The sequence below is a fragment of the Ceratotherium simum genome, chromosome 22, assembly GCF_057802395.1.
Source record: "Ceratotherium simum simum isolate JZ-2026a chromosome 22, ASM5780239v1, whole genome shotgun sequence".
Taxonomy (NCBI): Eukaryota; Metazoa; Chordata; class Mammalia; order Perissodactyla; family Rhinocerotidae; genus Ceratotherium; species Ceratotherium simum.
In genome coordinates, this window is record NC_141921.1 from 17,130,496 (window position 1) to 17,156,629 (window position 26,134).

General features: G+C 45.0%; 1 protein-coding gene across 2 annotated transcripts in view; it reads left to right on the top strand.

Moving 5' to 3' along the window:
- Positions 1–26,134, top strand: part of HIVEP3 (HIVEP zinc finger 3) — a 492,690-nt gene that overhangs the window by 87,556 nt on the left and 379,000 nt on the right. For both annotated transcript variants that reach the window (XR_015555770.1, XM_014797371.2), the window contains exon 2: positions 2,075–2,185. The gene's annotated coding sequence lies outside the window, so the exon portion shown is untranslated. The remainder of the gene's footprint in view (positions 1–2,074; positions 2,186–26,134) is intronic.

The following is a 26,134-nucleotide window of genomic DNA, read 5'->3' on the forward strand; positions in this document are numbered from 1 at the left end:
GTTTTCATTCAACCTTACTGATTAATTTTTTTTAATGTGAGGAGAGACTGTTTTTGCCAGGAGCACTTTCTCCCAATCTTTGAAACTAAACGGAGACATCTTTAGTTTCTTCCCCAACATGCTGGGAAGAAGAGGAATTTCAGCATCTTCCTCTCTTCCTGCAGTTGGAGGCAGCTCTAGCTCCCAGTGTCTCTGGGGACTCCCTCTACATCCCCTGGTGGTCCCGTCCCCCAGGCTGTGCAGTGAGAGAAGTAGGGAGAGGGCATGGGGCCGGACCAGGGAGAGGAGTGACAGGCTCCCTGTGGAAGATCTCTGCCTTATCCCAGAGCCTCCTGGGCTCAGGTCTGTGGTGGCTGCGGGAGAGCCAGTTCCAAGCTGTGTGGCTGGTGACATTTCCAGCTGCTAAAGCCCAGCCAATCAGTGACAGGCCCAGCTAGCTAGGGCGATGACACATGAAATATGATAATTTGCTGCTAAAGAGCCCTGGAAGGGGGGAGAGGAGAGAGAGATGTGTCTGTGTGTGTGGCTGGGAGAGGCAGCGCAGGCAGCACCTGCGATGAGGTGGGAGGGTGACAGTGCACTGGCTTCAGTGGCTTGCCAAGGGAAGGCATGGGCTCTGCGGCTAGGCCTAGAGGGAGAGGCCCCGGAGCGGTGTAGGAGCCTCAGAGTTGCTCTTCAGGCACGCTTTGCTGCTGCGGCTGGGTAGGAACCAGCGGAGAAGCAGCTGGCGCCATTCTGAAGCTCTGGGGCTTCTGGGGTGAAAAAGAAGCCGTAAAAGTCGTCTTCCTTCCTTCCAAACATAAGTGAGGCTAGGAGTTTTGGTTTCGTCTCAGTGCTACCTCTTTAAAAGCAAAAAGAAAACTGGAATAAATACCACCTGGGTGGCTGAAGTACTTAATGAATAATTTGTAAAAAACATTTGGGCTGGGGGATGTTTATCCCCTCCCTATTTTTCTAACTTCATGCTCTACCTAGCCCTGAAAAATAAAAATAAACAAACAAAACCATCTTGTTAACAAAATCTCGAGGAAGGGCCTAAGTCTGAATCTTTGAGTCTCTAAAGATTCAGGTGGTAGTTTTGATTCCAAATTCTGGTTGAAAAAACAAATGTATCTTGGAACAAGATCTGGTCCTAGATTACATTATAGTTTAGAAGCAGTGCCAGAACGATCCTCTCCTCTCGTTTGACGACGTGGCACCTGAGGCTGTAGGGGAGGAGGGGGCGAGGAGTGCCCTGTGGTTAACTCCGAGGTGGCAGAGGTCCCCACTTCCTTCAGCCGCCTTGGCAGGCTTCCTGGTCCTTCATTGGCAGTTAGGGGCTCGTGAGGGGTGACACTCGTGCTGACAAGCATCCTCTGCATTGGCTGACCTGATGAACAAGCGTGTTGAGAAGTGAGGGATCACAGTGTTTACATAATATGCTGATTAGTCGCTGAGGAACTCATCACTGCAATAAATGTGTCTCTAGTTTTGTGCCTTGCATTTGCATTCTCTCTCTATCTCTCTCTATATATACATATTTTTAAAGGCACCGATAAATGAAATCATTATCACTGTGTACAAGCCTGCCCTGTGGCTTTAGGCATGGGACTGGCTTCCTGTGCTGGGAGTGATAGCTATTCAGAAGTGATAATTGGTGTACTGTATCTTTAAAAGGTTAAAACCCCTTTCAAAAAAGGTCTGGACTCACAGTGGAAAAGACAAGCGAGGCATGGGTTGGCTCTGGGTTCAGAAAACAGCTGCTGATTAGATTCCGTGTCTGCAGGCTGAATTTATTCTGTGTTTTTCAGCAGCAGGAATTCAAGAGGGATGCTACTGTTTGGGTTTCTGATCGTGATTTATGTTTATTCAGAGGAATAACAGAGGGGGGATCTGTTCCTGGTGCGAGCATGCTCACAACCAGCCGACTCTCCCATTATCCAGCTGCCTAGTTTGGTGCTCCAATGTACATGTATATTCCGTGTGCATACGTATGTATACAAACACGCATGCATGCCTGGATGGACATATGTGTGCACAGGTTATTTTTTAAGGACAATTCTTTCAATAAGGTCTTTACCCTTACTTGAAACAGGTGTTCATGAAAAAATGCACAAAATCCTGACTGACCGGAATAATTCATGAAGAAGGGGCTGGATCCCTGGGTCGGAGAACACAGGACCAGTTTGCCATCCCAAGGCAGAAGGTAGGGGACTCTGGATTTTTATTCGGCGATGGATTCCTTGCGCTTTATTTTATTTATTGTGTTTTTGCCTGTGGCCGCTACGGGGAAGTGGGATGGCGAGCTGCGATTCCATTTTGTCGTTGCCTTTCTTGGGCAAGGTGTCCGGTTGCAGAGGTGCAGGGGCCGGCCGGGTGGGTGGCCGCGCGGCCTGCGGTGCCCTCGGTGGGCTGAGCTGGCTGCTCGGCCTGGTGCTGGGGGAGCGGCGCGAGCCTCAAGTGACCCCCGCGCGTCCATCCCCGGCGGCGGCGCCTGTAACCCTGTGCGCGCCGCGCGCTCCTGCTCTCTAGCTGGCAGCCGCTCGGCTCCGGCGCACTGGCGAGCGGGCTCTCGAAGGAGCCTCAGCTGGCGGGCAAATGCCTCGCCTGCGGCAGCACCTGCTTTTCTCCTGCTGCCCTGGCTGCTGCTCCGGGATTGTTGAGGCCGACCCAAGCGGTTTCTGTTGCCGGCTTGGCTGAGAATGAGATTCGGAGGATGCTGGGGACCAAGGCAGAAAGGAGCTCTTTCCCTTCTCCCCTTAATCCCAGCCCCCTAAAAATGTACCTAAAGCAAAATCACAACCTCCCTCCCCTCCAAACAAAACAAAACAAAAACCAAACTCCTACTCCGTTGGGGATTCTTGCCTTTCCGCTAGCAAAGCGGGTGCCCCTTCTCCAAGTTATGCCCCACATTTTGCCATCTTTTAAAATTAGAAACACTGATGGTGCTGATTGGCCCCTGCTGAGATTGTGTGGGCTGCCTGAGGACTCCTGAGCGGGGAGGACAACCTGACCCGCGTAGACCTGGACAGGAGACGTGGGTAGAGGAATTCGGCGGCCAGGTGTTGGTTTCGTTGAACGCGGCTGCTTTGGTTTACGTTGCAGGTTGCAGGTCGGGACTACTTCTGTGGCTCCGCCCTCCCTTGAACTTTGCGGGCAGTGGTTACAGGCAGGAGGGTCTGCGGCGTCTGGTCGCCGCCAATCCACCTTCCTGCTGCGCACCCTCAAGTTTCTGGCAGCCCTTGGCATTGTAACCGTAGCAGCCAGGTCCCCCGCCCCCCTCCAACTACATCGTGTATTTCGGTTGTGTTAAAAATGGCTTGCTTTCTGGGTGATGGGGGCTGGCAGGAGATGAAGTGTGCGCTGGACTGATCTCCACCGAACATTCTCGGGTCTCTGTGTAATTATGTAACCTCAACTGATGATCAGTCCTACCCGGACTGAAGAAGTTGGGTCCCACGTTTAAGATGCTTTTATGTGATTAGGTGTATGCTGGGGGCAGGGAGGGTGTGAGGAAGAGGAGGAATAATTTGAACAACTTATGTGAAGAACACGGGGCAAAGATCATGCATCCATTGGGGACAGCGTGGTGGCTTTGGTTTGGTGTTGATCTGAAGACCCTCCCACATCCCTTTCAGCCAGTGATTGCTTGTGTGAACTTTCCTTTGGTCATGTCACCCTTTATGAGCACTGGAGAAGGTTGGAATCACCCCTGCAGGGCCTCTAGGTTCCTAACTCAACCCAGGGCATGAATTCTGAATCCAGGTTGACTGCCCAGGCTCACTGGTTATAGGTCCCAGCTGTTTTTGATGCTTCCCACCAAGGGGAAGAGTGTCTGCCCGGCTAGAGTTTCGGTTAGTTGTGGGGTTGGACTTCGCTGTGGGGCTGAAGAGTAGACCTCAGATTCTGGCTGAGCTGCTTGACATATGTGCTTTAAAGCTACGATGACTTGCAGAGGCTGGAGGCCCTGTACATTCTTGCATTAAAATATCGTGGGATTTTTTTTCAAGGTAGGAGACCAGCTGTCCCACCAAGATATCTGCAGGCAGGAGGGGAGAGTGGGTGTGACACTTAGCTCTCTCTCCTTCCTCCCAGTTCTGTCTGTTTAGCTAAGGCACCCACAGGACACAGAGTTGTCACATGGGGCCCCTTTATCACACCCCCTAGTGCCCCAGCCAAGGGCTGCTGTGTGGACTTGTTAATTTGGTGGGGAATTCTGGCACCTTCAGGCTGAGATTGTTTTTTTGCCCTCAGCACCCCAGTGGGTCTATTTTAAGGGCCGACTACTAAGGTGTCCGTTGTGGCAGTGGATCAAGATGTGCTCAACTGGCACTGTTGTTGAACTGTCTCTGCCCATTGTGTTTCAGTGGCAGCCACTCTGTTTGGAGTGGAGAAGTGTGTGCTGCCTTTGGGTCCTTGCCAAGTGAGCCATTGAAGCATTTAGCGTGTGAAAGGTTCGAGCAAGAAGATGCATTTAGTCTGAAGTCCTGGCAGATTCCAGGCCCTGACTTGATGGAAGATAACGTTAAGAAAGCTGTGTGACAACTGGATAGCTTTTAACCTGTCTCTCACTTTCTGCTCTGTGAGTTCCCTGATGGCTCTCAGGTTCTTTTCTGCTTGCCACGCTGCCGGTCAAGGAGCCCCTGGCATGCTGGTCTCCATTCGATTCTGGTGGAATCAAGGCATATTTACAAATCTTCAGATGCCCTGGGCAGACAGAGCGGGAAACACTGGCTACATGAGCAGGCAGCACTGGTGTTTCGGGCCAGACTTGGCCAAAGCCCCTGACCAATGTTGTTCTTCATCTGTAAAGTGGGTGTAATCGTCATAGCCTTACCAAGCCCACCAACTATCTTGAGAGGAAAATGAGCTAGGCTAAGAAGTAACACGTGCTCTGTAGCCGATGGGTATTAGGATAACAATCCAGCAATCTGGAACTCATATTTACACAATTTCACTTGTTCAGTTGAGACCTAAGTGGTAAATCAAATCGTGAGCTACAGTTCTTGAATTTTGATCATTGCAGAAAATTCCATACCCTCTGCCAGGACTCTTCATTTACATAAAGTTCTAAGAGGCTTGGCTATTAGTTTGCCAAATACACTAGCAAATTGGAAGAGATTGATTAAGCACTGCACAGGAGTTGTTAAAGTTCTCCTGTCACATGTCAGTAAGAAGTACTAGTAATGTAAGAAACAGAAAAACTAAAAAAAAAAAAAAAAAAATTAAAGTAAAATTTAAAAGGCATAGGGATTCAAAGCATGGAATTTTAAGACTATTCAATATAAGTATTTAACGTAAACAGGTCAGTGAAATTTTATATATTTTGATGGGTCTTCAGGACTCTGTTTTGTAGCAGAATAACTGATGCTCGCAATGACCCAGATGCTTCAAGAGCACTTTAAATGACATCTTGTGTGTCCAATTTAAAAAGGCATGAGAATTTGAAGTATACCCTGAAAGATTTTTTTTAGCATGATGCTTAAACAAAAAACTGCATTTATGCAGGATAACAGAACCTCTGAGGTTTCTGGACAGCCAAGAGCTTACTGATCAAAATTATATGATAACTGAAAAGCCCTCCTGTTGAATCAATTGAGAACTTCATGATCTTTTGCTGAAATTTAGCAGGGAACTGTTATGCCGGTATTTGTAGTGCTTATGTTCTAATATTTAATGCTACAGAATATTCTAAGAAGGAAACCTGCAAATCTCGACCTGTCTTGTTGTGACCGGGAGACATACTTCAAGCTTTCCAACTTGGCGACTCTAAGGCTGCAGTTGGAAGAGATCGGATTATAGAAAAGATGAACCAGGAGAGGTCAACCCTAGTGGCATGCCCGTCAGTGTAGGGAATGTGGACTCCCCACTAGCAGTGTGCTGTTAAAACACTTGTCAGGAAAACAAGTCCAAGATGTCATGGCAACACCCTCATGCTAAGCTATGGTGTTTACTCAGTTCAGACATTGTGCTCAAAATTGGAAGGATGTCTGAGTTACGCGAGCAGTACTAAGCTTTGCCTGACCCTCTGCTGATTTGCTTAGTTACAGTTTACTCCAAAACGAAGGCACAAGGAAAAACAAAAGTAGGGGAAAATGAATGCTGACACTTTCTAAAGAGTATTTTTAAATTCAGTGCATACGTTGACGATGTGAAGACCCTAACTGAAAGTAGCAGAAGAGTATTGCTTGGTTTCGAGATGCACATAGATTCATCGTTTTGGTACATTATTTGAAGAAATTTTTGAACTTGCTAAAAGAAACTGTCAATAACAGGTCATTGAATATGATCAGAAATGCTCAGAACTGTCTAAAGTTTCTACGTATATAAGCAAAGGAATAAGATGGAGAAAAGAGTTTCTCTGAAATCCCAGGGGGCTTGGAAGGCAGAGGAGGTAGGGATTGTTGGTGGCAGGTGACTGAACCACATTCTCCAGAGAGCTGCCCTTTTGGAAGGGTCACATTTGGGAATATGTGCTTAGGCTGTAGATTTGGCCCATTGATGAAAGCCATGAGTGCATGAGTGTTGTGATTCCTCTCCTTGTTACTAAGTGTACAGAATACCAGGTGTGGCTGGCATTCTTGTGACAAAAGGAGAAGGGTGGGTCTAGATGTGCAGTAGAGATAGAGTGAGAATGCCCCTCGGATTTGGGAGTGAGGCCAGGGGACAGCACAGGGGAGTTAGTCTCAGGGATCTTGGGAACTCTCTGGATGTCCATGGGTCCTTGAACTGGGGTTTAGGGCCAACTTTAAAAAAATGAGTAATGTGTGCATGACTGGGATCCAAAGAAAAGCTGATAAACAAACAAAAGAAAGAGATGAAAAAAATAAAGGTAATGTTATAAATACATGACATGCTCTGTTGAGCCTCTGTCCCCAAAGTTAGTCTGTTCAGTCATTCACTGGACTTTCAGGCTCGGGTTGGATGCTGAATCTATCTTAAGATGAGAGGAGCCCTGATAAAAATGAACTGATTTAGTTTTAATAGAAGAAGAATTCTGAAAACCTCCTCAATCAAGATTCAATACAGTAGACCCTTGACATTCTGTATGGATACATCTCAAACCCTTGGCAAATCCCCAAATTTGCAAATACAGAAAAATATTTGCATAGGCTCTTGACTTCCTTCTGCATCAGGTTTCTGTCCAGGGAGGAGAGGTTCCCATGATTATTCACAAGCCATCAATTATTTGCCTTTTCAACTTACACTCAAGGAAATAAAGTTTCTGTCACTTCTAGAGTTTCTGTTTCCCTGGTGGTGTCTTGGGATGGGGAGCTTTGACAAGGCTCCCTCTCTAGCTTAGTGCCTGCCCTTGTGCTGCAGCTTTGCAACACACGGTTCACACTTGTGCTTTAGGAGAAGGATAATTGCCATGTGGTATCGCTATTAGGGATGTTCACCAATAACAGACAAGTGAATGTTGAATCTACGAATGCTGAGCATCTACTGGAGTTGCTAAAAATTGCACGTGTGTGCCACCTCTGAAACTCCCTCGAATCCCTAGCCCTTAGTATCCACTTAATACACTCTTAGCAACTTCCCCTGTCAGCAAATCTCCATGAAGAGAACTGGGGCATCACACAGCTGAAGTGTATGGTAAAGGACTTAAAATGAGGATATCACCATTAAAATCTAGGCAAGAGAAACAGAATATAGTTATTTACTCCATGCCCTCATTTTAAAGATTTCAAAATTTGAGAAGATTCCCGGAGATTAAAAAAATAATAAAATAAAACCACTGTGCTTATGATTATATTAAATAAGAGATCCAGAAAAGAATGTACTCTGGAGGTTGGGCCCTGCTGCTCCTCACTGGAGAGAATCGTGCAAGAATGCACTGGAGTGATTTGGGTAGAAGCTCTTAGAATTTTAAGTGGGTTTAAGAGCTCCACCAATTACAATTGAGGAGATCGTCTTTGCCAAGCAACTAGACAAGATATAGCAGGAATCACAGCAATTTGGTATGAGAGTTTCTTATTACATTTTTCTTTTAAAATATTAATTTTTTAATTAATAAATTTTTAATTAAAATTTTCTTATTAAAATATTCTTTTAAAGTAATTTTAATGAGATAGCCACTAGATACAAAAGAACTCATGTACTGTATATAAAGGAATAAAGAATTATAATATAACCAACACTCATGTACTCACCTGTCAGTTTAAGAAAAAGAATGTTACTCTTACCTTTGGAGAGTGGTACCCCTCCGCATCCCATCCCATCCCCTCCCTTTTCAGGGCTAACTGTTTCCGGGACGTTTCTGTCTCTTTTCTCTATGCTTTTATTGTCTTACCCTCTTATGTTTGCATACCTAAACAATATCTTGTTTAATTGTGCATGCGTGTGAACTTCATATAAATGGAATCATACTGTTTGTATTCTTGTGTTCTCATGCTCAGAGTTAGCCCATGTGTAGCAGTAAGGCTGCCCTGCTGGACAAACGACTGAAATGCTTCCATGTCAGTTGGTGGTAAATTGCTGCCTGCCTGGCTCCCTCCAGTGCTCCTGTGAGACCTCCTCAAGTCCCTTCACCTTCCTGAAGGGATTACATCTGGCACAGCAGGGGATCTTGGGACCCAGCTCCAGCACTGTGGCTGGGATCGCTTTGACTGGACAGCCCCTATGCCAACTCATTGTTAAATGTTTCACTCGTGGATTGCTTCACGTTGATGAGTGTAGCTGAAATTTTTTCATTTTGCTGAACTGTAATTCCACTGAATGAATATGCTGTGGTTTATATATCTATTCTATTATTAATGAACACTTAAGTTCTTTCCACCAGCCCTGGTGGTCTAGTGGTTCAGACTTGTGCTCTCACCACCACGGCCTGGGTTCGTTTCCCGGTCAGGGACCCATACCACCTGTCTGTTGGTTGTCCTACTGTGGTGGCTGCATGTTGCTGTGATGCTGGAAGCTGTGCCACCATTCCAAATACCAGCAGAGTCACCCATGGTCGACAGGTTTTAGTGGAGCTTCCAGGCTAAGACAGACTAGGAAGAAGGACATGGCCCACGAAAAAATTGGCTGTGAAAACTTTATGAATAGCAGCAGAGCACTGTCTGATGTATTGTGGGAAGGTGAGAGGATGGCGCATAAAGACCAGGCAGAGTTCTGCTCTGCTGTACACAGGGTCACTAGGAGTCGGAATGACTCCACGGCACTAACAAAAACAAAAAAAGTTATTTCCAGTTTTTTGCTATTGTAAATAGTCCTGCTGTGAACATTCTTTTTCAGGTCCCCTGGTGAGCATGTATCTAAATTTACTTAGGGAATATACGTAGGAGTAGAACTACTGGTCACTGACTATGGGCATCTTCAATGCTACTGGAACAGTTCAATTAATTTCCATTATGTTATGTGAATTTCACCTCAAAAATAATTAATTTCCATTGTGTTTAACCAATTTCTATACCCAACTGTGGTGTATAATTGTTCCCATTGCTCCGTATCCTTGCTAATACTTTATATTTTGTGGGATATTATCAGAAATTTTGCCAATCTTGTGGGTGTACAATAGTATCTTATTTGGTTTCAATTTGTGTATATTTTATTACTAAGAGGCTCAGCATCTTGTCATATGCTTGTTGGCCTTTTCATTTTTCTTTTTTTGTGTGTAAAGAGCCTTTTCAAGTCTTTTGACGATTTATTTAAAAATTGGGTAGTTTGTATTTTTCTTATTTATTTGTAGAAGTTACTTATGTTTCTTGGAGACTATTTCTTAGTGTTGAAAATACCTTTTCCTAATTTGTGGGATTTTTCTTCATCATTTTTAGTATTTTTAGAGTGGCTGAAATTCTAGATTTTAATATAAGAAAATTTGTCAGTCTTTCCTTTATCATTGAACTTTTTGTGTCTTTTTAAGGTCATCCTTCCTAATGGAAGGTCATAAAATAGTCTCTTGTATCACCTTTTAAAAGTTATAGAGTTCTGCCTTTCGTCTTCAACATTTTCCATTGAGAATGATATTCTCTATGCATTTCATATTCTTTATCAGGACAAGAAACTACCCTTCTTTTGTAGTTTGCAAAGAGTTTTTTTTTTTAATAATAAATGGAACTTTATGAAATACTTTCTCTGCATTTATTGAGAGGATTTATGTAATTTTTTTCTTTGTTTAATTTGTTAATATCTGGTGAACTATTTTCCAATGTTAAATTAATCTTGTTTTCTTGGAATAAACCTGACTTGGTCATGATGGATTCTTTTTTTATACATTGCTAGATTTGTTTTGCTAATATTTTGCTTAGAAGTTTTGTATCTATGTTCATTCATGAGTGTATTGGACTGTAATTTTCATTTATCATTTTATCCTTGTCAGGCTTTTGTATCCAGATTATGCTAGACTTGTAAAGTGAGTTGTAGAATGTTTCCTCTTTATATATTCTCAAAAAGAGTTATGTAAGATTGGCATTCTTTCTTCCCTGGAGATTTTTAACCTCTGGTTCAGTTTCTTCAATAGTTATTGGATTATTCAGGTTTTAATTTTTTTCTAGAATTAATTTTGGTAAGTTAGAGTTTTCTAGGAATTTGTCCGTTTTATCTGAATTTTCAAAATTTTTACCGTGAAGTTATTTATAATATGCTTTTATCTTTTTAAACTCTGTAGCATCTGTGGTTATGTCCCCTTTTCACTTTTAATACTATTGTGACTTCTATATATATATGTGTGTGTGTGTGTATATATATATATATATATTTTTTTTTTTTTCCTGGGAAAGATTCGCCCTGAGCTAACATCTCTGGCCAATCTTCCTCTCTCTTTTTTTTTCCCCCTCTTCAAAGCCCCAGTACATAGTGGTACATCCTAGTTGTAAGTCCTTCTAGTTCTTCTGTGTGAGCTGCTGCCACAGCATGGCTATTGACAGACAAGTAGTGTGGTTCCGTGCCCGGGAACCAAACCCAGGCCGCCGAAGCGGAGCACGCTGAACTTCAACCACGAGGCCATCAGGCTGGCCTTCTATATTCTTTTGTTGAATAGTATTTTCAGAATTTTGTCCATGTTATTAATCCTTTAAAGAACCAATTGTTGACTTTGTGATCCTCTCTCTCTTTATTTTTTTCTTCTAGTTCATTAATTTCTACACTATTTTTTCCTTCTAACTTATTTAGGTTTGATCTATTGTTCTTTCTTAACTTCTTAAGTTGAATGTTTGGCTTTTTGTTTTCTTATTATGAGCATTATGGGTTATATATTTCCACTCTAACTTCATCACACATTTTTTTTTTTTTTTTGGTAAGGAAGATTGGCTCTGAGCTAACATCTGTTGCCAATCTTCCTCTTTTTTTGCTGAGAAAGATTAACCCTGAGCTAACATCTGTGCTCATCTTCCTCTATTTTGTATATGGGACGCCGCCACACATGGCTTGATGAGTGGCGCATAGGTCTGTGCCTGGGATTTGAGCCTGCGAACCCTGGGCCGCTGAAGCTGAGCCCGCGAACTTAACCACTACACCACTGGGCTGGCCTCCACACACACATTTTTTGATATGTAATATTTTTATATCATTTGGTTCTAAGTATTTTGTAATTTCCACTGTGATTTATTCTTTGACTTATAAATGTAGCTGTGTTTCTTAATTTCCAAACTTCTGGTTTTTCGTTTGTTTTTCTTGTTATTACATTTTTGTTATTGGTTTCTAAGTTAATTGCGTCATGGTTGGCAAATGTTGTTTGTGTGTTAACCCAACCTTTTAAATTTGTAAGGCTTATTGCAGGCTTCTTATGTGGTCAATTTTCACAAAGTTCTATGGATTCTGTCATTGTTAGATGCAGTGTTCTATATAATCCATTACATCAAGCATCTTAACTGTGTTGTTCAATACCTTTATATCTTTACTGATTTTTTGTCTGCTTGATCAATCAGTTACTGAAAGAAGCACATTAAAATTTCCCACTGTGACTGTGGATTTTCTATTTCTTCTTACGGTTCTGTCAGTTTTTTTTTTTAATATATTTTGAGACTTTGTTAATATGTACCTATAAGTTTGGAATTGCTATGTCTTTCTAGTGAATGAAATCTTTCATAATGAAGTGGCACTTGTTTCTCTAGTAATTCTTTTAAAGTCTAGTCTGACTGATATTAATATAGTTTTGTTTAGTATTTTCTGAGAAAGCCTATAGTACAGTTTTTAGAGTTTTCTTTAGTGAAGATCTGCTGTTGACAACTTCTCTGTTTTTGTTTGCTTGAAAATGCACTAATTTTCCCCTTGTTTTCGGGAGAGATTTTTTTTCTGGGTAGAATTCTAGATTGACAATTATTTTCTCTCCAATACAATGAAGACAATTATTCAAATATATCATTTTTTCCATTATTACCTCTGAAATCTACTATCAGTCTTGTCTTTCCTTTGAGAATAATCTTTTTTTTCTTTTCTCTGACTGCATTTCAATGTTTGGTGTTTGTCTTTGGTGTTCTACAGTTTCACAAAGATGCATATAAATCTATGTTTCTTTTTGTTTCTCATATTTGGTATTCATTGGACCTCCTGGATCCGTGTGATGGTATCTTTTATCAATTATGGGAAATTCTTGTCCTGTCCGCTCATCCTGTGAGGCCACAAAAGATGACCCTCAAGGTCACTTTGTTTGGCAGGTGTCTTCAGGGCTTGGCTCCCATTCTTGGCTCCAGCTTTTACTGAGTTTTCGCCCACTGAATATTTCTTACCAACTTCACAGCTCATTAGTCATTAAACAAAATATGGTTTTCTATAGTATCCAGTTTTCTTAGTTGTTTTCAGTAGAGTTGCCTACATACCCAGACCACCATAGTACTGGAAGTAAAAGTCTAAGGGTTTTCTTTAATACCACAATTAGCCTCAACACTTGTTAACTATGAAAGACTATGCTGAGTCTATTGAAAGGATATATATATTCACATGCATTTATTATAATGGTCAGTCTATTCCATGATTCATTCAATAGGTGTGATGATATGTTCCTAGTAATGTCACTCATACAGGTTCCTCCCAGGCTAAGATAGAAGACTAATTGGTGCTAGGATGGGGTATTGATGTTTTAAACCTGCCAAGAAGAGTATACCAGAATAAAAATGAGTGATATTGAGTAGATTACAGACAGTTTAGCCTTTAAACATCAGCTGCTAGGGAGTTAATTCTTCTTTCTTGGTAACTTGGGAGAGCTGATGGATTTTTGGCTGATTTTCCATTCCACACAAAGCTGCTTTGACAGAACATTTCTCTTGGATGCAGCTTTTTTCCAAACCTGGAACAGAGTGAATTAGGATTAGAGATTGTCTCTTTCCTCTTCCACTTTCTAAGAACTAGATGCGCAGTGTTACTCATCTTTTCTCTTGTGGATGCCTGTTTTTTCCTGTCTTGGGGCAGAGTTCTACCTTCATGCTACCCTTATCTCTTCATTCTTACTTTGTTATTGAATAATATGCCTTACCACCTGGGGACCAACTCTTTTGGGAAAAAAAAGTGCAAGCATCCAGTTCTCTAAGATCCTTCCTTCTTTCCCCTCTCTCCCCTGAAAGCTTACTCTTTTGCTTTCCAAGCCAAGCCTAGTGACTTGCTCAGCTTTCAGCAAACAGGATTTGGATGGCAGCTGGCATCCCCAGCCCCCTCCCACTGCCCTTGTGGCTGGGTTGCACTTGGCTGACCTCAACTTCCATGCCTTTTGGCCGAGGGCCTTTATAACTCTCTGTTGCCGTGAGGGGTTTGTCCAGGAGAGCCCTGACTGATGACTCTGATGTGGTTTCCTCCTGGGCAGGCAGGCCCTGCTGCTCACTTCCTGGTGTAACTTCCCAGCAAGGGGCCTTTGGGTTGTCCTTGTCGTCTTCCCTTCCTGTGAGCCATTATTGGTGGGGCGTAGCAGATGGACGTTCCAGCTGTCATGGGCCTCCTGTAGGCTCAGGGGAGGAACTGTGCCAGTCTCATGTTCTGTTCCCAACCCTGCTGCCTCCTGCCCTGATAACTTCTCTCTTCATGTCTCTTCTAGCCCGGGCAGGGGTGCCCCTGACAGAGTGTTTTCTTACTTAGGCAGCCAGGTGAGAGCTGGTTGAGTGAAGCGTTCCTTCTCTCCCTCCATCCTTCCCAGGGCTTAAGATGGTAGAGATCGTCTTGCTGCCACCTCAGAGCAGTGTGGCATTTGCTTCCCCTGTTCTTTCCACCTTCCTTTCTCCCCTGCTACAGCCCCTCACCCTTACCCCATCCCAAAATATTTTGGAGAGAACAATTCAAGGGTGAATGAACATTGTTCTTGGACAGAGACAGATGACCTCCCTCCCTGCCAAGGCCGAGTAATTCTTGGACAGGTGCTTCCTCTTTGTCATCTAATATATGCATGCTTTCTACCTGGGAGGCAGAAGCCACAGAGGGGCCCAATGAGAGCCTTGTGGGCTTGCCAGCCTTCTCTGTGGGTCACTGGCCGGTTTTGCAAAACATCTGCCCCTCTGAAGTAGGCTGGGAGTCAGTCTGCCTGGGTCTCTGATCATTTCCACTAATTCGTAATGGCAGTGCTGGAAACGCCTGGAGCTCAGGGGCCTGCCAGTAGGCTTGGCCCGGACGGGGAGAGAGAGGAAGGAAGGAAGGATGAAGGAGGGGAGAGGGAGGGAGGGAAGGGCGGAAGGGAGACAAGGAGGGATGACGGAAGGTAAGAAGGAAGGAGGGAAGAGAGGAAGGAGAGAAGGGAGGAAAGAAAGAGGGAAAGAAAGAAAAAAAAAAAAAAGAAAGGAAGAAGCAAAAGGAAGCAGAGCATGTCCAACTCTCGCTCCTAGTTTGAGAGCCCAGCACTGCTCAGGTGGGACTGCGTGATGTCGAGAGTATAATGTACGGAAAATACAATTCACCCTTTTAAGTGTACAATTCAATGGGTTCTGACAGATGTCTACACCCATGTAGCCACACCATTGTCGGGGGAAGAGGAAGAATCCCCCTCTGCCCTTTTCCTTAAGGTTCTTATGGCTGGCCAAATAATTAACAAGACAGGTTAGCAGGAGAAAATAATACCAAGTTTAATAACATGTATACATGAGAAACTCAGAAATGAGCAACTCGTCCCTCTGTCTAAGCTGCTTGCTTAAGTATTGCAGCTAAAGGCGAGGAACGTGTTGGGGGTGGGTAGTGGCCTGGGACTTCAGAGGGCAGGAAGACAATTCTTTTCAGGGTCATCTATAGATAATGTGGTCAGGGAGAGACAGAGTTTTTGATAAAAGGGGCTTGGTGCCTTTCCTATTGTAACCTCTATCCTACATTATCTTTACAGCCATCATGATAGAAGATCTGTTCCAGGAAGGAGCCACCATGTCAAATTCTTTAGGCAGTTAGTGGGGGAGGTCAAATGTCCCTCAGAGAAAACAGTCAAGGTAAAGAGATATGTTTCAGGGTGGCCACATCTTGATCTCCGACACCATGATGCAGATGTAGAACGTTTCCATCAGCCCCTACAAGTGCCCTTGTGCCCCTTTGCGTTCAGTTCCCCCTTCCCACCCCCTTCACCTGGCAACCACCGATCTGTTTTCTGAAACTGGAGTTTTACCTTTTCTGGAACTCCATATAGATGGAATCCTAAAATAAGTACTTTTTTTTGCTCCTGACTTCTTTCACTCAGCACAATGCTTTTGAGATTCCTTCATATTGTGTGCATTGGCAGTTCAATCTTTGTATTGCCAAGGAGTATTCCATTGTATGGATGTACCGCAATTTGTCCACTTACCTGTTGATAGAAATTTGGGTTGTTTCCAGTTTTGCCTGTTGTAAATAAAGCTGTCATGCACATTTCACGTACAAGTCTTTGTATGTACATATCTTTTCATTTCTCTTGGGTAGATACCTAGTCAAGTCTCTCAATTGGAATGCCCATTTTATCTGTCTCTGTGCGTATCAGCCTGTCACCAAGTGACCCTTCTATTTCTTTTCTTATGAGTGAGCATCAAATAATAAAGGGATTTTGGACACATCACTTGGGCTAGGCCCTAGGGTATCCCTTAGACACTGTATTCTAACTGTCTGTCAACCTGTATGACACCCTTACTAGACTAGAAACAATATGACATAGGAATTGAGAGCACAGGGTTCATATTCCAACTCTGTCACATGCTAACTGTGACACCTCGGACGAGTTACTTAACCTCTGTGTGCCTCAGTTTCCTCATCTGCAAAATGGGGATAATAAGAGTGCCCTCCAAATGGGGCTGTGAAATATCAATAGATAGATAGATATGCTTGGCCCGTAACAAATACTGTGTTGTTGAATGACGTGGCAAAAAGGAATATCAGGGTCTGGAATGCACATGGTCAGATCTCCTTTTAGCAGCTCATGATGGGACTAGAGCAGTCTCCGTCACCTGCTCTGTTATCCGGCACCCTGGCATCCACGCTCCCACTGGACACCATGCGTTGCCTCTACACTGGGTGGACAGCACTTTTCCCCCCTTGTCACCTACCAGCTCTTCTTCTAGCTGGGATGCTAGCTGCCTCCTTTTACTCCTTAAATTGATGTTCTGTTTCTGTTCTGCTGTGTGTATATTCTGCTTTGAAAAACATAACTACAGGTTGCAAGGGATCCCACTTGTTTGCTTTGTTCCAGTTCCTTCTCTCAGTTCTGGGTCCAGACACATCAACTATGTAGGAAGCAAGGCCTGGAAAGGCCCCTCCCACACTCTAAAATCCTCATACCCTGGTTTGCATGAATTTTCATGTAACACAGGGCTTGAAGCCCTATATTCGTTGGAGATCTGGCAAGGGGGCCACAGGCCCAGAAATATTTTTCCTACAGTTCTATCCAGGATGTAACTGTTCAGGCCTTGATAGCAGCCAGGGTTCTGGATGCCCATCCTTGGCCCTGTCACCTGTGCAAGCAAAGACTGAGGCTCCCTTTGCATGATGACTCTCTTATTAGGATGGGGGATGAGGCCCACTGAGTGCATAACTGGAAACCAGGATTAGGCCCAAAGCCCTACGTCCAGAGAAATGCTTTCTGAGTCTGACCTTCTTATCTTTCCAAGAATAAGATGATTCAGGGTGATCAAAGGAACTACGGAAATCAAAATGAGGGATTGATCTTCAACATTAGCCAAAGGGAGGTGCCTGAACGGAAGTTTCCCATGGACAGAATAAATCTTCCAAAGTACAGGCCTTGTGGGTCTGTGGGGAGTGTTTCTAGAGTCTAGGAACTCTGAGTGATGGTACAATGTGGTATCCAGCTTTTACGGGGCACTCTGTGTAAAGCCCGGTGTTCAGTGTTTTCCGTGGGTAATCTCTGATGAGTAGAAGATGACCGTCTGTCCTTGTGGCAGTGGTTCCCATCCTAGGGGATTCTGATTTTACTGGTCTGGGGTGAGTCCTGGGCATTTCAATTTTTAAATACCGCCCCAGTGATTTTACTGTACAGCCAAGGCCGAGAACTCTTTTACAGACGAGGGAATTGAGTCCTCAGAGGTCAAAGTCACTGACCCAAGGTCACACAGCTGTGCGTGGAGAGGCAGGATAGGAGTGCAGGCCTGTGTGACTGCATCGCTTGAGCCCGGGCACCCCCTTCTGTGTGCTGGTCAGAGAAGTGGCGGGACTGCCTCCTGGGTGCTGGGCAGGAAACAGTCAGTGGGGAGACAAAGATACTGATGGCTTTCCCAGTGCTTCCTTGCTGACCCAGCACTCTTTAGAGTCTGAGCATATGCAGGCTCCGAGTCTGAAAGGCTCCCAAGACATAAAGCCGCTGGCCTCGGCTCCTGGCCAGTTCAGTAGAGGAGCACGCCATCCGCCCTTCAACTCTTGGTCCATACTTAGCTTCGTTGCATCTGGGTCCAAGTAAACAAGGGTGGGTGTTTCTTGAGGTTTTTTTCTAGCCAAGCATAAATGTCTTGATCCTTCTGAGCAGAGCAGGATAGGAGACAAGCCAGGCAAGTAGCGTTCTTTTCCATTCCTCTCCTCCGGTAATATCTGTAGCCATGGACTCCCCAGGACTAAGTGCTTACTGTATACATCAGGCACTGCTCTAAGGACCCTACGCAAATTACCTCATTTTATCCTCCCAAGAATCCTGAGAAGTAAGTACCATTGTTACTCCATTTTTCAGATAGGGAAACTGAGGCGCAGAGAGTCCAATGGAAGTAGTGAGAGTAATCCCGAGTAGTCTGACTCTGGGGCTCGTCTTAGAAATCAAACTACACTACCTCCCAGGGGTCCTATTTTGCCTTCTTTAATCGTTTCAGGAATATCATCTGGTCCCCAGCCTGGTGATAAACTTCTAGTACGGAGACATTTCTCCATTCCGCCATTTCTGGCACAAAGCTGGATTCATAGCAGGTGTTCAGTAAATAGTAGTTGGTTGATTTATTTTATTTTATTTCGATTGATTTTTGTTTCTGAGGATTCTACAATATCACAATACTGTGATGATAATAAGCATGTCCCGTGAATGTGATACAGGTTGCTCAGTTTTCTATTTCTTGACTTTTGAGTATTTCTGAATACTCGAAGGACTTTTGCAATAGTTGCATATCACATTCAGTATTAGTAGCTTTAACTAAATTCACACTCTTACAGTTTTCCAAGAGGAGCACTTCTGTGCACTTCAGGAGCCATAATATCTTCCTTTGAAGGATTATTTTCCAGAACAAAAATGATTCTGAAAGGTAACCATCCCTGCACCCTCCAGCCCCTGGGAATGAAGTCGTTTCTTGGTGGGTCTCCCAGGGTCATCCACACATAGTTCTGTCGGGATTTAGTGGTGGACATTGTTGGCCCTCTGCCCAGACGCCCTTGGATCCCTTTCACAGTTCTGTGCGCCCACCCCACGGTTTCTGTGGCCTTTGCTTCTAAAGGCTTGCCCCTGTCACCTTTTTCAAAGGACTGCCATCCTGCCAAGAGAGCTAGAGTATTGGTAGCCAATATTAGCTGGTGTGGGAAGATGCAGGCCCTGGGGAGGAGGGGACAGACTCTGGAGGAGGTGCAGTTGACGCTCCAGAAGTCTCCCTGGGCTCTGGCTGAGGCTGGGACTTCATCTGAGGTCAGACTGTGGCCTGGCTTCTCCCCTTCTCTGTCCTGCTCCCCCCCACTCCCCCACTTCCTTGGTAACTTCCCTTGGAGCATTTCTTCCATAACTCACCTGCCCAGGAATCCTTGTCTCAGGGTTTGCTTTGGGGGAATATACCCTAAGGCCAGGACATGTGGGTTGGATGTTATTTAGACCAGAAAATACCTCTGAGTCTCTCTTTTACGCTTTCGTGTCAGTGTCCTGCATGCTGCCATAACCCTCCACCTAAGCCTGGGACCCCCCGCCTTCTCAGGGCACCACTCCATCTCTCCTCTTCTCACCCCGGGCTCATTCTCATCAGTCGCTGCTGCTTGCAGCCCTCCTGCTTTCCAACTCCCTGTCTCCCTACTTGTTAACCAAACTTATCTCTCCTCTCTGTCTGTTTCATTCGTTCCATATTCAACAGCTATTTCCTGAGTCCCTATTCTGTGCCAAGCATTCTGCTAGGTCTGCAGGGTACAGCTGTATATAAAACAGACAACGTTCTTGCCCTAACCTTACATTTCTGGGAGGGAAGAAGACAATAAACAAGTAAACAATAAGTAAGCAGGATAATCATACATAAGATAAAGGGTGTGAAGGACACGTGCCAAGTGATGTGACAAGCTTGGGGGCTGCCTGAGACGTAAGCGCACGTCTCCCCTCCCGCTCACGCTTCGGGCCTTGTGCGCCGGTTCCCAACCACACCTGCTCCTGATGAGAAGACCTCTGACCTGCATCTCCAGCAATGCTGATGACGCTGTTCAGACTTCGTCTTTCTTGCCCTCTGAGCAGCATTTTATTAAGTTTAATTAAAACTCTAAATCTTCTTTTCTTCCCTTGGCTTCTGAGGCACCACCTCTGCTGGTTTCCTTCCTGCTTTTCTGGCTACTCCCGCCTGGGCTCCTCTGCCGCTTCCTCCACGCCCTCTGCTTGGCCATTAGGGTTGGGGTGCTCCAGAACTCTTCTCCTCCTGTGGGCTCTCTCCCCTGGGGAACGCTTCACCTCCTTGGTTTCAGGTTCCATGCATCCCGTCTGGACCGCTCCTTGGAACACCTGACTGAAATACGAGCATCTTCTCATCTCCACTTGAGTGACTCGCTGTGTGCACCGCTCGGTTCAATATCTGTTCACACCCACACCCCCCCGCCCCCCCCCCCCGCCCTCAGCCTTTGAGTCTGTCCTCTTCAGACGTCCCCTGTCTCAACCTGCCCTGCCATCTACCTGAACCAGAAACCAGACGTCATCTTGTGCTCTCTATCTCCTGTCAACCTATCACCAAGTCTCATTAATTTCTCTTCCTGAGCGTGTGGGTTTAAATCCATCCACTTGTTCACGCTGACTTCCACTCCCCTTGTCCAGCCTTTGCTGCTACAAAAGCTTCCTAACTAGTCTCCCACACCCTGCCTCACCCTTCCAGGCTGTTCTTTGCCCTTATCATGTGAGTGCTTCTTGCTGAGTGAAAGAAAGCCGAAAATCCTTAACATGGCCTGCGTGGCCCTAGAAGATGCCCACTTTCCCAGCCTCCTCTCAGCCCTTCTCCTCACCCCTCTCCTCCAGCCTTCTTAGCTAAACAGCATGTTCTTTCCCAGTTGTGAGCTTTGCAGGTGCATCTCCTTCTCACTGGGGGCGTTTCGGGGAGTCCCTCTGTGGTCAGGCCCGTATTGTTGTGAAGGAGCTGTGTTCTTTTTCCCTGAAGTGTTGTGATCGCGATGGGGCCGAGGAGTGGTCAAGACCCCCACTGCCTCTCTATTCGCTCTCCAGTGGGAAATTCGGAAGAGATCTAGGCTGTGGCATGTGTCGGATGGAGAAGGGCATGGAGTAGGGAAGAAGGGAGTGGGAGAAGTCTATTAAGGGTGCAGGCAGTAAGGGGTACATCATCTGCAGAGAATTTAAAAGCAATAATAAAACCAATTAAAAGTCTGTTTGCTTTTTACTGTCACAGTACACCAGGAATTCTAAAACAGTGTTGATGATAAAGTACTCTTCCCCACAGGCAAGGACTGCTCTTCTCTTCCCTCCACTGGACCCAGGAGCAGCTCCTGGGACTCCACCAAGAAAGAGCAGCAGTGACCATTGCTCACTGACCACCCTGTGCCAGGCACCTGGTTAGATGCTTTAGGATTCTTATCATATTACCTCCTCAGAGCAGCCCTATAGGACAGGTGTTATTGTACCCATTTTAAAGGTGAGTAAACCAAGACCAAAGAGGCAAAGTCGGCATAGGTGCATCTTGAACTGCCGGCAGAGGAGCCCCGAGCATGGGCAACTGATCCTGAAGCGGGTGGCTGTGTTTGGCCTAGTGCAAAGCAGGCTGTCTGATCTGGTTCTGTTTTTCCTCATGGCCCTCACAAGCCTTGTGCTTCCAAGAAATCTGCTTTAGAGGAGGGCTTTGGAATTCAAAACTAACCTAGAAACACTCCTGCAAGGTCTGGCCTTGCCAGAATGCCAAGGTCCTGCTGACAGGGAGAAGACCATGGCCTGGAAGCAAGCATTTTGGTGCAGGGACAAGAACATAGATGAGGAGAAAGGTTGGGCTGGATTTGATTCCTAGATCTACCACTTATGGGACCTTGGGAAGATTATTCTCAGAGCCTCAGTTTCCTCATCTGTAAAATGGGGTTAATAATAGAACTTCATAGAACTATTGGGAAAGCTAAATGAGTCAACGCATGTGAAGCTTCTGTCGTTGTGCTCCGTAAGTATTAAACTCTCTGATGTATGTTAAGCTCGTGGCAGAGTAAATGATGTGTAATAGCTATGTGGCAAATGTTTCCTTCCACACGAAGGTCATCAGGGGGAGGGTAAACATTAATATTTTTAGGGAGACACCCCACTCTTCAGTGGGGTCCATGAAACAGACGAGGACAATAAAAACGCCTGACCGTGTGCAAACCACTTCAAATGGGAAACCAAATTTCTGGTGGAAGCAGTTTCCTGATGGAGAGAGAGCCTTTTTTAAGGAACAGTCAGTAAATGGATATGTTCCCTGAACATGACGGCTTGTTAAAGAGGAACTTACTCATGTAATTCAAGACCTCATGGCAGAGGTTCGATTTTTAACAGTTTTTATTGCCTCAATGAATTAGAGGAAACATCCAGAATGGCAGCAGCTGTGTGTTCGCCTTCAACACCTTGTGCCGGCCTCTGTGGCAAGGATGCCAGCCTGTAGGACTACACTGCACCTCCTCTTTGCAAAGAGAGTGGAGTGGTTCCGGTATTAATTAAGCAGTGGGTTTTTAATGCTTACTGAATGAATAGATCTGGTCTGTCTTCTAGCCTGGGAACCAGAGCTCTTAGATTTTATGTCATTTCCCCCAAACAATCAATTCTTACAATACTCCAGTGAGAAAACAAAGCCACCATTTGCTTTAGCTGGAAGGAAACTCCTTTGTCTCTTCCTATCTGTGGAGACGCTGTTACTTTCAGAAAGTCAGAGGTAGGTATGGCTCGGTGCACCCCTGCCGAGGGCGGTCAGGTGCCTCTGTCACTTCTTAGAGGCATTGTTCTGTCTCCTGCGTATCTCTCATGTGCAGGGGTGTGAGAGAGTGTGTGTGTGTGTGTGTGCATGCACGCGTGCATGTGTGGCCTGATTACATGTGGGCAGGCTGTCCTGAGGCACTGAGGGGCTTCATCTGAGCCAGGACAGAGGTGTAGGCAGAACCTTGTGGACAGCACTTCTGAGCCTTTACTCTAGGTCTGTGGGACAGCACCAAGCTGAGGCGGGGGCAGGACGGTGCTTTTTCTTGACGTGCTGTCAGTTCTTCTTCTGGGGTTGGGCTCCAGATCACTTCTTTCATCTCCCTTACCCGATCCCACCTTGGAGCAAGACTGCTGGGGAAGGAGCAGCCTTTCCTCCTGCCCTGCTGGCTTTGTGTCCATCAAAGCTTGCTTACTAGGGGCTGGCCCCGTGGCCTAGTAGTAAAGTTTGATGTGCTCCACTTTGGCAGCCTGGGTTCAGTTCCCGGGTACAGATCTATACCACTCATCGGTGGCCATGCTGTGGCGGCGTCCCACATACAAAATAGAGGAGGATTGGCACAGATGTTAGTTCAGGGCAAATCTTCGTCAGCAAAAAAAAAAAAAAAAAAAAAGTTGCTTACTGGAAGCCATGTGTTTCTTTTTTATGTTGGCTAGAAAGAACTTGAATTGGTTTTGTGTCTTTACAGTGAGAATTTGGATTCCAAGGTGCACCAAGAATGAAACAAACAAAAAACAGGAGAAACTCATGTTTCCTGTCCCCAGGATGCTGGGGTCTAAATGAGTGTGTTATCATACAGAGTGCAGAGGCCACATGACAGCAAAATAGTGTCGCTGCTGATGGAAGCACTTACACTCTCTCCTCTCCCTGCACATCCCTCTCTCTCTACCCTCTCCTGGCCTCTGTGTCCTCCCAGCACAGAAGAAGTAGGTCATTCAAAGAGTCACTTCCCCTTAAGAGTATGGGCCTCACCCACAAGCATGCTGTCCTGACAAAGACTTTCTCCATGACCACACCCTCGTCAGGCTCTTCTGAGCTCTTTTTCAATTAGGTCTCAACTTTTGAGCTTCTGTGTTCGTTTCTGAATTGTCCAGTTTTAGCAAGAATCCTGCTAAGTTGGTTTAGCCAGAATCGCCCATCCTCCATATCTGATCACCCTCAATATCTGATCAGTTCCTCATCCTCCACCATCCCCCAGGTGATGTCTGATAAATACCCTGGCCTGTCTTTGGCAAGAATCCTGTTAGGTCGATTTAGCCAGAACTCACTGTACCCCGATGTTTCTTCTTAGTAATTTCCCATCTGCTGACCCCCACCCTGCTCCTTGGCTATAAATCCCCCCTTTTCCTTATTGTTTTAGGAGTTGAGTCCGCCCTCTCTCCTCCACTGCAAACCACACCCCCCCCCACACACCTATTGGGATGGTCCCCTGAATGAAGGCTGCCTTACAGTGCTTTAACAAGTGTCATGGAATGATTTTGTCTTCAACAGGCCTCCACAAGTGCTGTCAGGATCCTCCGTTATGGCGGGGACCGCCTCTTCCTGAAGGCCATGTGAGGGACCCCTTGGACAGGAGAGTAGGACTTAATTAAAAGGCCTGACTTTTTGAGGAGGGGATCAGGGGACTTGGAAATGAGATGGGCCTCACAGAATTGAGTGAGGTTTCAGCTCTGGCAGAGTAGAGATCAGAGAAACAGGGAGCCAACCAACTGGCGCCACTGCCTCCACATGTAGACAGAAGGGAAAGCTCTGTCCCTGGATGTAACCGAAGCTTACGATGGTTAAGGAAGAACAAGATAATTGAGGACTAACTTCTGAAGAAAAGGAATGTCCGTGAACTGGTTGACACCCCAGGTCTCACTCATCCATTTTAATCTTGAGTCTTTTTAAAAATAAAGGCTAACATTTATTGAGAGTTCACTTTGAGATAGGCATGGTTTTTATCCCCATTTTACAGAAGGGAAAAGTGCTGCGTAGGAGGTTGAGTGACTTGCCAAATGTGACGCAGCCAGGATGTGGCAGAGCTGGAATGTGCACCCAGGAAGCCGGGCTCCAGAGCCAGCCCCACACCCACCACACCCTGTTGTCAAATATGTTAAAATATATGAATATGCATGGGAGCGACTATTGCTCCTTCACTATATAATATCTTGTATAGTAGTCAGTTGTTGATTGTGGCAGTGCTATGATTAGTGGTGTGTTGTACAGGCACACCTTGGAGATATTGTGGTTTCAATTCCAGACTACCGCAATAAAGCCAATATCACAATAAAGCGAGTCACATGAATTTTTTGGTTTCCCAGTGCATATAAAAGTTATGTTTACATTATACTGTAGTCTAATGAGTGCAATAGCATTATGTCTAAAAAACAATGTACATATCTTAATTAAAACATACTTTATTGCTAAAAAATGCTAACCATCATCTGAGCCTTTAGCAAGTTGTAATCTTTTTGCTGGCAGAGGGTCTTGCCTTGATGTTGCTGGCTGCTGACTGATCAGGGTGGTGGCTGCTGAAGGTCAGGGTGGCTGTGACAATTTCTTAAAATAAGACGACAATGAAGTTTGCCTCATTGATTGACTCTTCCTTTCATGAACAATTTCTCTGTAGCATGAGATGCTGTTTGGTAGCATTTTACCCACAGTAGAACTTCTTTCAAAATTGGAGTCAATCCTCTCAAACCCTGCCACTGTTTTATCAACTAAGTTTATGTCGTATTCTAAATCCTTTGTTGTCGTTTCAACAGTCTTCACAGCAGCTTCACCAGGAGTAGAGGGATTAGACCGCAAGAAACTACTTGCTTTGCTCATCCATAAGAAGCAACTCCTCATCCATTAAAGTTTTATTATGAGATTGCAGGCTCCACTTCTAATTCTAGTTCTCTTGCTATTTCCATCACATCTGCAGTTACTTCCTGCACTGAAGCCTTGAACCCCTCAAAGTCACCCATGAGGATTGGAATCAACTTCTTCCAAACGCCTGTTAATGTTGATATTTTGACCTCTTCCCATGAATCACAAATGTTCTTAATGCCATCTAGAATGGTGAATACTTTCCAGAAGGTTTCCAAGTTACTTTGCCCAGATCCATCAGAAGAATCCTCATCTGTGGCAGCTATGGCCTTACAAAATGTATTTCTTAAATAATAAGACTTGAAAGTCAAAATCACTCCTTGATCCATGGGCTGCAGAATGGATTTTGTGTTAGCGGGCACAAAAACAACATTAATCTCATTGTACATCTCCATGAGAGCTCCTGGGTGACCAAGTGCGTTGACAATGAACAGTCGTATTTTGAAAGGAATCTTTTTTTTGAGCGGTAGGTCTCAACAGTGGGCTTAAAATATTCAGTAAACCATGATGTAAACAGATGTGCTGTCATCCAGGCTTTATTGTCCCATTTCTAGAGCGCAGGCAGAGTAGATTTAGCATCATTCTTAAGGGCCCTAGGATTTTTGGAATGGTAAATGAGCATAGGCTTCAACTTCCAAGTCACCAGCCGCATTAGCCCCTAACAAGAGAGTCAGCCTGTCCTTTGAAGCTTTGAAGCCTGGCATTGACTTCTCCTCTGTAGCCGTGAAAGTCCTAAATGGCATCTTCTTCCGAGAGAGGACTGTCTGTCTGCATTGCAGACCTGCTGTTTGGTATAGCCACCCTCACTAAAGATGCCAGCTGGGGCTTCTGGGGAACTTGCTGCAGCT